This window comes from Canis lupus, chromosome 10 (genome assembly GCF_003254725.2).
Source record: "Canis lupus dingo isolate Sandy chromosome 10, ASM325472v2, whole genome shotgun sequence".
Classification (NCBI taxonomy): domain Eukaryota; kingdom Metazoa; phylum Chordata; class Mammalia; order Carnivora; family Canidae; genus Canis; species Canis lupus.
In genome coordinates, this window is record NC_064252.1 from 38,427,811 (window position 1) to 38,440,504 (window position 12,694).

Genomic DNA, 12,694 nt, shown 5'->3' on the forward strand with positions numbered 1-12,694 from the left:
GGGTACCGTTTATAGAATTCAAAAGCAAGCAAAGCTAAAATATACTGTTTAAGGATACACACATAGGCTTAAATAACCAAGAAAATGATTATCATAAAATTAGAGGTAGCAATTACCTTTAGTGGGAGGTGTGGTACAATCAGGAGGCTAATCTGGGAGTGGGCAGTAGCTTCTAGAGTACCGGCAATGTCCTATTTCCTGACCTGGACCTGCTTGAACATGTACTTCTTAATAGACATTTTCTGTGGGGTATATGTCACTATAAAAAAATGTTTTAAAGGTGCTAACTTTGAAAATAGGAGACTTGGCTTGGCAATCCACTAGTCATGTGACACTAGCATTTATCACTTCAAATACCTCTTCTACCCTCTTGCTGACCTCTCCGTCTCATCATCCACTCTTTTGGGACACCACTTCCATGTATGTTAAATCACTTGGGTCCTATAAATCTCAGTTCAGCCTGCTATAACCAAACAGCATAAACTGGGCGATTTAAAGACAAATTTACTTCTCACAGTTTTGGAGGTGGGGAAGTCTAGATCTAGTAGCTGGTGGATTTGGTATCTGATGAAGGCCTGCTTCCTGCTTCATAGAGAACAATCTTCTCATGGTGTCTTCAAACAGAAGGGGCAAGAGAGCTCTCCAAGGTCTCTTTTATAATGGCACTAATCCCATTCATGAGGGCTAATCCCATGCACCCACCTAATATGATCACATTGGGTACTGGGCCTCAGCATGTGAATTGGCCGGGGACGAGGCAAGACATGCATTCAATCCATAGCAAAACTTCTTATGCTCTTTCTGTATTTTCTGTCCTTTTTTGTGTGTATCCTAAAATCTCTAATTCCTCTGGGCTACCTTCCCATTTACTAATCCTTTCTTTAGCTGCATTCAATTTACAGTTAAACCCATCAAGTTCTTTGTTTCAGTTACTGTATTTTTTAGTCTTATAATTCTCACTTTTGTTCCTTTATATTGCTTCTAATTCTCTACTCAAATTCATCTGGCTGAATTTCTTGAACCTACTAATCCATATATCTTAAAGACCACATTTACACATTTATAGTCTGGGCTTCTGTGAGTCTGTTTCTATCCTCCCCCACCCCCCCTTTGTTTTTGGTAATTCGGTCTTGTCTTTGGTATCTTAAATTTCAGGTTTGCCTTTGTGTCTAGTATGTAGACTTTGGGGAGTCCATACTAAAGGCCTGGATTTTCTTCTGAGGCCTTGCCTCCTTGGTGGCTCTGACCTCCAATTTTTGCCCCCAGTACTGTAGGTTCCTGAAAGACTACTTACTTCTTGGTTGCTTTTGACTGTTTCAAGGTTTCACCAGCTTTTTGAGCTGTTTTTGGCAGAAGTGTTAGTCTATGAGAAATTAGTCCACCATGACCAGAAGTGGAAATTGGTCATGTAACACTGGACAAGTTGTCATTTGTTCAGACTCCAAGTCTCTGTTACAGTTACACTACTGAGAAGCAGGACAGCTGGCTGTATTATGGGCTCTGGAAGCAGGCTTCATGGGTTCATATTCTGGTTCCTTTACTAACTAGTGTTGTGACCTTGGACAGATTTCCTGATGGTTTTCTGTCTCAATTTTCTCAACCACAAAACACAGATAATTCCTGAAATTGGGAAGAGACTGGAACAGTTTAATGAACTAGAGTAATGTCAGGAGTACAACATCTTTGGGAAGATATTAAGCAAACACTGTCATTTAGGGCTTTTACTTAAATTCCTTTTATGAAACTTTATAAAGATAGCAATCAGCATCTTGTCAATTTTTAAAAAGATTTCTTTTGACTAGAATTTCTTGAGAACACTTAACTTTCCAAACTAACTAGAAGAGGTCTACTTCCTATTGCAGAAGCACCACATTTTGCTCCACTTGTGGTCACGCTGTCATCTCTACTTGTTTACAACTGTCTCTCCTACTAGGCTCCAAGCTCCTTAAGGAAGAGGCTCATTTCTATCTAATTTTTATATATGTAGTAGAAAAGATGTATCTGATATGTAATAAGCGCTTGATAGATGGACACCGAACAACGTGCCACCAAGTGTCTTTGAGGTCTCCTCCTGATTTCCAGCAGAGGGAAAATAAACATTACCAACATGATGTTTGCTACTTGTTTGCTCTTTCTTTAAACAACCAATGGTAAAACTGTGTCTCTTGAACTTTGTCATCTTCTATTGTCACCTTTCTTTCTATCCAAAAATACATTATTTGTCTACTGCTGTGTCACAAATCACCCCTAAATTCAGTGATTTAGCCAAGAAACACTTATAATTGCAGGTTCTGTGGTTCAGGAATTTGGGAGTACCTTAAGCCTTGAGTTGAAACCACTCAGCTCCTGTTGGGTTGTAGTCAAGACATCATCTGAAGTCACAACTAGGGATTCAGGAATTGCTTCCAAGAACCAGGTTTATTCACATGAACCACTCTGTTCCTGGTCTTATGGGCCTCTCCACAGGGCTACTGAGTCTTCAAAAGCTGGCAGATGACTCCCTCATGATCAAGTGATCCAAGAGAGAGCAATGCCAGAATGTCTTTCACAATCCAGTGTTGGAAATCACCTAAGATCACTTCTACCACATTCTGCTCAATAGAAGTGAGTCATTAAGTGAAGCCTCTCCTGAAGGGGAGGCAGTTGGGCTCTACCCTTTGAGAAGGGCATCAAAGAATTTGCAGACATCTTTTTTAAGCTATCACAGTCACCATATTTGTTAAACTTTCTCTGGCTGCTCTAAATCTAACTAGACTAAGTCCTGAAGCTTCTCTTCCATTTTGAAACATCTACTTTCAATTCCTATTGCTGAGCTTCCTCCCACTATCCACATTTTCTTCCCTTTTCTTCTCCAAAGGCTATGCTTATTGGTATCATTTCTCTTCACTGAACACTGTGTAACTTTTCAAATTTTCTAACATGAGACCATGACTTCTTGTACTCTCTTTCTCTGTTCCTTAAAGGAATGATTTTTCTATTCTCATAGCTTTTGAACCGGAGATTATGAAGAATTAGCAATTGGGATAACCTGTTTATTCTACTCCTCCTTCTCCTTTTAAGGAAGTCATTTTCCAAGTGGAATGGGAGGACAATTAATAGATTGGCAGACAATCAACCTTTCTTAGGGCTTTTACTAACACATCATTTTGTTTAGGTTTTAGATCTTCTATTTGAATGTAATCCCTCTAAGTATAAGAACTTGATTTAACCCTGCATGTCCACACTGGGATCAGAGTAGGTGTTCAATGAATGTACTAACTTATGAATTTCCCACTCGGACCGTCTCTTCCATTGTTCATTCCTTTAGGTAATTCTGACATCTTTGCAATTTCTGTTCACAAGTGACACTTTTAAAAGAGAAAATCAAAGAACACCCTCTCTGATAGTATTTCTATAGCTTCACCTACTTGATCCACTGTTATAAATACTGCTGTAAAGCACCTTTTCATTTTTAAAAACAGATGACTTGGTCAAATATTTCTCTCCTTTCCTCAAGATTTAATCACTATCTTCTCATTGATGGGGGAAAATGGATGCCGAGAACAGTCTGTAATGTCCTTTATTTCTTCTTCTATCCCTGATAGCTTAAGTATTAATATGATTTTCTTCTAAGCACATGGCTGGGAAGAAATAACAGGAGAGGGTGGGACCTTGCTCCCAGGCACTCCTGATTCTTCAAACTTCTACTTATCTTTCACTTTGGAGAGTAGAAATGTCGTTTGTGTGGTTTGCCCAGCATCCCGGGTAGACTGGATGGATTTCCAGTCTTGCAGGTTTTTGAACATCAACTATTTATGCATATGTATTTTTCTTTTAAAAACATATTTTATTTAAATTCAATTTGCCAACATATACAATTTATGCATATATTTAACACTCCCTCTACTTCCAAATAGAGGTCACCTTGTTGGTTTCTTGTCAGTAGCTGAATCATTCTTTCCTTTTGTTTGGTAAAATGAATGTCTCTCTTTTTTTACTTAAGGAAGGGGCTCTTTGTCTAGAAGTAGTTCCTTTACCAGAAAAAAAAAAAAAATTCTGAGAACCAATGATCAGAGGCAAATTGTATTCCACTGATAAATACTCTCTCTGTTCTTATCTCAAAAATGCTGCTTCTTGGTTTTATCATCCTTAGATCACCTGCCCTAGTTGTCCAATATGGCCTTCTTTTAATCAAAATTGACTCATTGTCTATACTTAGGCCACTAGCTGTCAGCTGATACTATTCTCTTTGTTTCTACATCAGATCTCTTCACTGGCATTTTCTCTTCTTCTACATATGTGTCTTTGAACTATTTCTTCCACAGGCCTAAAGCCAATTCATATATGACATCATCAAATATTATCATTCTTATTATTTTCTGAAATGAACTTTTTTACGTAACTCACCTGTCAACCACAGAACAGTCCCATCTATTAATCTTCAAATGACAGTGTTTACTGTCCATTTCCAAATTGGTAGGTGCATGTGTGTTTATGCCTCCCTGCCTTCCAAAATGCATTTCCTAAAGTTAAATGTAAATACCTCACAGACTAGACTTTAGAATACCTTTCTGCCATGGCATGCCCAGTGCAAATGATCAATAATAAATGATAGTAATTCAACTCAGAATCTTACCATAAAACATGGTGCTGTTCAAAAGGGCTGGAACCAATTTTATATGCCACAGTTCAGTGGTTCCCAAATCTCAATATCTGAATTGCTGGGAGACCTTGCTCACACTCAGGATGCAGGGCACCACCCCAGAGACTCAGATTCAGCAGGTCTGGGGAGAGGCCTGATAATCTGCATTTCTAGCAAGTTCTGGTGACACTGATGCTTGTCCAACAACCACACTTTGAGAATTACTTCCATGAGGCTAAGGAAAATTTTACATGTGTCTTTTCCCATTTGCTTGCAGAACTAGTTAGATTTGTTTCTGTCATATTTCCAGTGACTATAATCTAGTGGGAACTTTCAAAAAAGGTGAAACAAGGATGCCTGGGTGGCTCAGTGGTTGAGCGTCTGCCTTCGGCTCAGGTTGTAATCCCAGGTCCCGGGATCAAGTGCTGCATCGGGCTCCCCAAAGGGAGCCTGCTTCTCCCTCTACCTATGTCTCTGCCTCTATCTGTCTCTCATGAATAAATAAAAATAAAATCCCTTAAAAAAATGAAACAATACAGTAAGGAAGAAGGGGGTGAGCAGGCCGTTCACATACAATTCCACTCATAGTTACTACCTGCGGACCTAATTCATAACTGCTTTCTGTGTTATACACTCTGCGGGGGTAACTATATTGTTACTCTACCCGGCTCTTGCCACGCTACAGAGGCTATGGGGAGGAGTTGCTTAGTAATAGTGCCACATGAAACATCCTCAGACAAGCAAACAGTGAAGCTGAGAGTAAGAGATTACGTGCTGATGCAAATCAAAACCACAGTGAGCTGTCACTTCGCACCCATTAGGATGGTTTTCGTGAAAAACAAAACCCCCCAAAAAACAGAAAGTAACAACTGTCAGCGTAGATGTGGAGAGACTCTGTGCATCACTGGTAGGAATGTGCTATGTGCAGCCGCTGTGGCAAACTGATGGCAGGTCCCCCCAAAATTAACCAGTGATTACCATCTGACCCAGGCATCCACTTCTGGGTATACATCTAAAAAACAGATGGCAGGGACTCGAAAAGATATTTGCACAACTATATTCACAGCAGCATTACGCACAACGGCCAAAAGGTGGAAGCAACCCAAGTATCCATCAACAGAAGAATGGATAAGCAAAATACAGTCTATACATACAACAGACTCTCTTTCAGCTTTGAAAAAGGAAGGACATCCTGTCACATGCTGTAATATGAATGAACCTTGAGGACATTATGCTACATGATATAAGATAGACTACAAAAGAACCCATATAAGATTCTCAGAGTAGTCAGATTCACAGACAGAGAAAGCAGAAGAAAGTCACCAGGGGCTGGGGGAAGGGGGAAATGGGTAGTGCTTAGTGGTTATACAATCCCAATTAGGGAAACTGAAAGTTATGGAGATGGATGGTCGTGATGGTTGCACAACAGTGTGAATGCTTGTAATGCCACTGAACTTAAAAAGATAGTTAAAACAGTAAATTTTATATGATGTACATTTTGCCACTATAAAAAACATCTCTTAAGTAAGGTTTCTGTGTTGGTCTAAAAAGCTTTGTGAAGTTCTGGTGGAAACAGGAATGTGACAGAGGGAGCCAAGGCATCAGGACGGGCAAGAACATGTGTTCTTCCTGCCATGGAAGCTAACATGCAGTAGTCTGGGGGCACGGGGTGCAGTCTCAAGCTGCAGGGGATACTGAAGGGGGTGGGGAGGCCACAGGGTCCAGTGCACTGCCTCCTAGTGAGGGCACAATGGTGGTACACCGAACTCGACATTTCCTTTAGATCACCTCCAACACCTGGTGACCCTAGTTAACAGCTTCTCCTGGGAGCAGGGGGATGGGGCAGTGGGAGACATGGCTCGGATACAGTTCCTGAACTAAAAACGGTTGCTTTCCTTTGGCTTGTGGTCAGGTGACAACGATTCCCTAAAGTTTACTTTTTTTCTATGAATCACTTTTTCTCAACCTCCCCAAAATGATACTGTGATACTGCCTGGCTTAGGCTGGGACCCCCACTGGGCTCTCTTGGAATATTTCAACATTGGTGGTATTAGTAAGATACCTTTGAAATCACACGTGCCGGGCAAGTGCTTATCTTGCACACATCTTAAAACTAACGTATCCACTTCTTATGGAATTCCTTCTATAGGTTGCAAAGGAATGGTTTTCAAGGGACACCTGGCAAAGACTCCTGGCCGGCAGTATAGGGTACTCAGTTTAAGAAGAAAAGACATGTGAGCTTGCCTTCCAGGTGTTTCCTTACATACAAGAATATCATGTTTATGTTTACCAAGTGTCAACCAGAGCCAAATTTAAACACTTCTCCATCTGTCCCGGCTCCTTGGCATCTGTCACTCCATAATCTTGAAGGCTGGAGATGGAACTCATAATCGTTCTTCCCTAGCTCAGAAACCACATCTACAGCAGGAAGCACCCCGCTGGACTGGCCAGTGTACACCTGCTGGGGCCTGCAGCCTCACCTGCCCCTCAGTCTGTGTCTACGCACGCATGGGTTGTGAAAAACAAAACAGAAATGCACAGTTCAAAAAGATCCTAATAATTCCTATGATTTTCTTTCATTGCTAATTTAGGGGAGCAATCGTTGGATTACTGGGAAGGTAAGCCTAACTTCTTTCTACCTCTTGTAGAAACCAAACAGAAGTCTCAGTCTAGAAGACAACCACATTTAGTTATTTCTGTAGCCACAGCTAAATTTTGAAATTGGGTTTAAAAAAAAAATACCCAAAAAACCCAGAGGCCTATACTGGTACTGCACATGTTTGCCATATAAGCCTTTCTAATAGATTAAGTGCTAAAAAACTTCCCTGACCCAGTTTTTAAAAATTGCCATTACACCTTTAAATGGTTTTTGGGAAAACCATTTCTTACAGGTACTTGTGATTTTCTATGAGAGCAAATATTTAGATAAGTGGTAGCTCATGATCCAAGAGATTTTTATGAAAATTTTCTGAATATGGTCATGGATAAATTATTTACTTGAACATATTTTTTTGTTTTGCTTTGAAAGACTTGTTCTTCTGTTGCCAGTGGTTACTGGATGAGCATTTCTTTCCTCATTGTGTTTGCAGGCCTGAAGACAGGGTGTCTGGACCCCTCTCGTGGCAGCAAAAAATAAGCCAGAGGCACGGTTCTGATTCAAGCTCAACAGTGCGTTTAGCACAAGCCCAGGAGAACAGAGGCAAAGAGAGAGAACTTAGGAATCTCCAGCATGCTGCACTGGTTGGCTGCTGATTCCCTTAATCTATCATGCACATTCTGGAGAGTCAATTCATTAGTTAACACAAATACTATTTCTTGGAGTCCCACCAAGATAGTAGGATTCAATGGCCAACAACATGTCACAACATGCACGCTCTACGCTGATGTGGCCTTTGAAGGGGGCAACATAGCCAGGTTCAGGAGGAATGCTACCCTAGCACCAGACTGCCCAATGCTCCCAGCAGCATGTGGGGAGCACGTGGCCCAGGCCTGCCTGTCAGAAAAGGCTTTGTAGGCACAAAGGTGGCTGGAATGAGACTTGAAGGAAGTGTGCACATTACATTGGTGAGGGGTGCAGTGGAGGGGAGCTGTATTCTAGACTTTTCTAGATCTGTACAAAGGTCTGGAGGAAGAGATGGCCCAGTCTAAGAACCCAACAGCAGGAACAAAGGTGCTAGGACCTGGAGAGACACGAGGCACAAAGAGCAGGGAGGTCACTCAGCAACTCTCAGTGACACGATGGGAAGTGGGCCCTTGCAGCTTCGCCTCCCAGGTTCATTCAGGTCAGGGTCAGCATCAGGAGCTCTATGGGTGGGGCCCGACACTCTATTTTACCAGGGCCTCAAAGAGATGCTGACACAGAGCAGATTTTGAGCATCACTGATCTACAGCGATAAAGGGATATGACCCAAAAACAGAGTTTTGGCACACAAACACACAAAAAGATGATTTCTATAAGAAATAGAATTCAGAAACTGTAACAAGGAACTATACTAATTTTTTTCTTCTGCCTCTCCCTGGCCAAATAATCTTAATGGATTTTTCTTAAAAAAGAGTGAGGATTGGAACACATGACTGTTAGTGTGGCCAACACGTACGTTAACATTATCTTTAGCGAGGTAGTTTGTCTCCATCAGAAACAAATGAATGAACAGAAATTAGTATCCACATCCTACTGTGGAACATAAAACATGTGAGGCAAAAGGAGATCTCTCTGGACTTTTAAAGTCCTGCAGAGGAAAAGATGGAGACTGTACAGCTAGCCCCTTGGCAGACTGCACCCCAGGTGAAAGCTGTCTCTATCCGAATGATCTTTTCAAGGACGAGGAGGGCAGAGCAACTGAAAAACTAAAATACTGCCAACTTCCACTGCTTACCAGAAACCTCGTTGCTGGTTCTTCTTAACTGTGAGCATAGCTTTCCCACCATATCCACAGAATAAATGTGGACAAATATATAAGCAGGTATGATGAGCACAAAGAGGGCAGGTAAGAACTTCGAATTTTCTAAATTTAATGAGCTAGGGGTTTGCAGGTGTAGGCAGGATAAGGTAATATGGAGAGTGAGAAATGGTGCTTCACCTTGAGTTTGCTAAGGATAAACGACAATTACAGAATGGGGAGAAGAGGGTAGGTATTGAGATTCAGGACAGGAAAGAGAGCCCAAACAGGATCATGGGGTTCGTCCGGTCATTCCTTGAAAACACATGCCTGCCAGATACCTCCCCAAAATACCCAGGACATCACTGACACTGGATAGCGGATAGCACAGGATGCAGCAATGTTTGTGTTTGTTTTTCCAAAATATGCACTTCTCCTGCAAAAGCACACATGTCCTAAGGCTCAGCGCTGGGTATATTTTTATTTTTCAAAACAAAAAAATACTGAGTATTTTTAAATGCAGGATAATGTCAAGCAAGAGCCTAGCTTATTTACATTGGAATCACTCAGGATATCTTAACAAGATATATCTTGAAGCGGGGCTCTAAAAACGCTACTGTGCTTATTTAGAAGTCAGGCGTCCCGTGGTAACCTCGATCAGAGGACGGTCCCAGGCCCAAAGATGGCAAGAAAGAAAGAGGAAGTGAAATGAAGATGCCTCTGAGTCCTGCAGGAATGCAGACCCCCTCAGCAACCTTTCTGGGCCTAGCATGAGACGATGTGCTGCAAGATTACAGCTGCTAGATGAGGGCTCCCATCGGTCTGGTGGTTACTTTGAAAGCCAGGCTCTCATCCCAGAAAGGCCATCTTCAGAGATGAATAGGAAAAGAGACAAAGAAGGAGAGCAAAGGACAGGAGAGCACTGGCAAGAGGCAGAGGCAGTCAGTGGATGGTGGAAAATGAATACGGAATGGATCTGTCTGCCTGTCCATCTACATAGTTCCGCAATGACCCGGATGTGAGTGAGAAAAGCAGACCTAGGTCTGCTGTTGGAAGAAATAGAGCAACATGCCTTGGAGACTCCAAGAGCATCCCTTTGGCACAAGGCAGGCATCCCAACAGCAGAACAGCAGAGTTTACGCGTAATGGCACAAGCCACCAGGAGGCAGCTGTGCATATGGTCAGGTCACACGGTGCTCTGTGGCTGAGCTAGTGCTAGTGAGGGTGCAGAGCTGATGCAGATCCTCCCGTCTCCATTCCCCTATGACACACCATGAGTGTGTCATAGCTTGGTTTTCTGAGTTAAAATCCAAAAAATTTGTAATGGGTCCTATCAAAGTAGTTAAAATAGAATGTAAACAATTAATGTTTCAATTATTTAGAAAGTCAGTATATTCTGTAATAATCTGAGACAAACAAGACCCTGGAGCTTATTCAAAGGGTTAAGATGGAACCCAGATAACATAAGCTCAGGTGTACCCCAGAGATACTTTAGACCACCGCAAAAAAACCCAAATCGAGTCAAATGAATTCTTTGGTTTCCCAGTGCATCTACAGGTTATGTTTACACTATCCTGCAGTCCGCTAAGTGTGCGATAGCATTATGTCTAAAAAAATGATGTACCTGCCTCAATTAAAAAATACTTTATTGCTAAAAAATGCTAACCATCACCTGAGCTTTCAGGGAGTCAAAAATCACTGATCACAGATCACCGTAACAAATACAAACATAATGAAAAAGTTTCAAATACCTAGAGAATGACCAAAATGGGACAGGGACCCAAAGTGAGCAAATACTGGAAGATAATGGTGCCAATTAGACTGGAAACAGTATCTGTGAACCTCAATAAAGAGAAGCACAATGAAAAGCGGTATGCCTGTATCTCTACCCATCCAAAATGATTTGGTCTCTGAGTCCAGAGAGTGATCCCAGCTGGGTGTGTTTTTCCTACAGAAAAGCAGTAGTAGATCTACTCCAAGGCCAGCAATCTGGAGGGTGCTTTACTTACCTACCCTGTCCTCAAGCCCTAGACAAGAAGAACAGTGAATGGGGCTGAGGTGTACGCGCTGTGGGGATTGCTCTAGCCCCTCTCCATTCTAGAAGTATCTTCAAATTCAAAATCAAAATTTGTTTTAAAATTTTAAGTAGTCTCTACACCCAGTGTGCGGCTTGCTTGAACCCACGACCCCACAATCAAGAATCGCACAGTTCACCAACTGGGCCAGTCAGGCACCCTTCAAATTTAAAATTTCTAAATCAAGATTTTACTTTCTAGTGCTGGATTACATTTATCCCCTAAGTACTCTGGACCAATCACCTTATGCTATAATTGGTTTTCCAGTGATTTCTCTACGTTTCTGCTCAAAAGAGTTAAAAGTGAGGCATACTGCATTCTCCTAAGCCTCCAGCAGCACGATCTAAAGGAAGCTATGCACAGAACTTACGTCACGTGAGACCGATTCAATCTGATGTCCTGCCAGAAATGATAAGCTCTGGCGGCTGGATAAGAAAATCTCAGCATTCAGATTTCAGATGTAGTTAATACCCAGGTCTGGTGTGCTAGCCCCAGCAGGTCTAAGGCAGCCGCCAACTCTGTGACTTGCTGACACCGTGAGGGGTCTGGTTTCTACCACCAGGATGCTTCTCCTGTGTCTAAGAAGAACAGATCATAGCTGCCTTTCTCTCAGAAGAGCAAAAACATTTCTTGTGGCCTGGAATTGCTCTCAGATCAGTCTGCAAGAGTCTTGAATATGCACTTATTGTGGTATCAACCTTCCCAGAGGATACCAATTATGGTACAGATCACATATTTACCAGTCTTACAGTATGCATTTAAAAAATTAAACTGAAACCTGCCAGAACCAATACAACGTAACCACCATGGATTCTATCTGCAGAAGTCATGTTTTTTTTGGGGGGGGTGGGGTGGGGGGTGGGGTGGGGATCTTATTATATGGAAGGCATATCTGCAAAGAGATCAACAAAATCCATAACGTACTCATGAAAAGGTTACCGTGCGTGACAACCGGCTCAGTTCTTCCAGACAGGCTCAGCATACCCAAAAATTCAAACCCCCAATCCGCCTATCCCTGGAAAAGGATCTGCTGCAAGTCAGGCGGCCTCATACCTCTGATGCAGTTCACACACACACAAACTCATCTCTTTCAAGCCCTGTCTTTTTCTTTTCGATTCCGTTCCTAAGTGCTTTAAAAGCTTCTTGGAGATGAACTCCCTGATGCCGCCTGCGGTCGCCGTGCCCTTAGGATCGTCTGGTTTCAAAAGAAAAACAAACCGACCAACAAAAGGCTGTGTCAGAAACCAGGTGCCCCTCCCGCTGTGACCAGGAGACATGCCTGGGACCTAGAGAGGAAACAAAGTCAACCAGCAGGGCCTGGGTTGCGGGAAGTGGGGTCACTCACAGAATGGGAAACCTGGAGAGAAACTGATGTCGGAGTGTGCAGAAGAACATCGAGGGGAGAATCTCAGGAGAGCGGCACGACCGCCTTCGGCAGCTGCAGGGCCATTCTACCTGCCGTCCCCCCTGCCAGATAGGTCCCCGGGTGGGTTTCTACACCCACGGGGGACTGCAGTCCATCACGGTCCGTTGCAGCAACCCCAAGCAGGCTTGCGGGCCGTGGGATTCCCCTAGCTGACCTGGAGCCGCAAATACGTGGGGCTCTATGTGAACAGGAG

The 12,694-nt window shown here is 42.6% G+C and overlaps 1 protein-coding gene across 4 annotated transcripts in view; it reads right to left on the reverse strand.

Moving 5' to 3' along the window:
• The window catches only part of NCK2 (NCK adaptor protein 2), a 149,713-nt gene that overhangs the window by 5,320 nt on the left and 131,699 nt on the right, over positions 1-12,694 (reverse strand). The window lies entirely within an intron of this gene.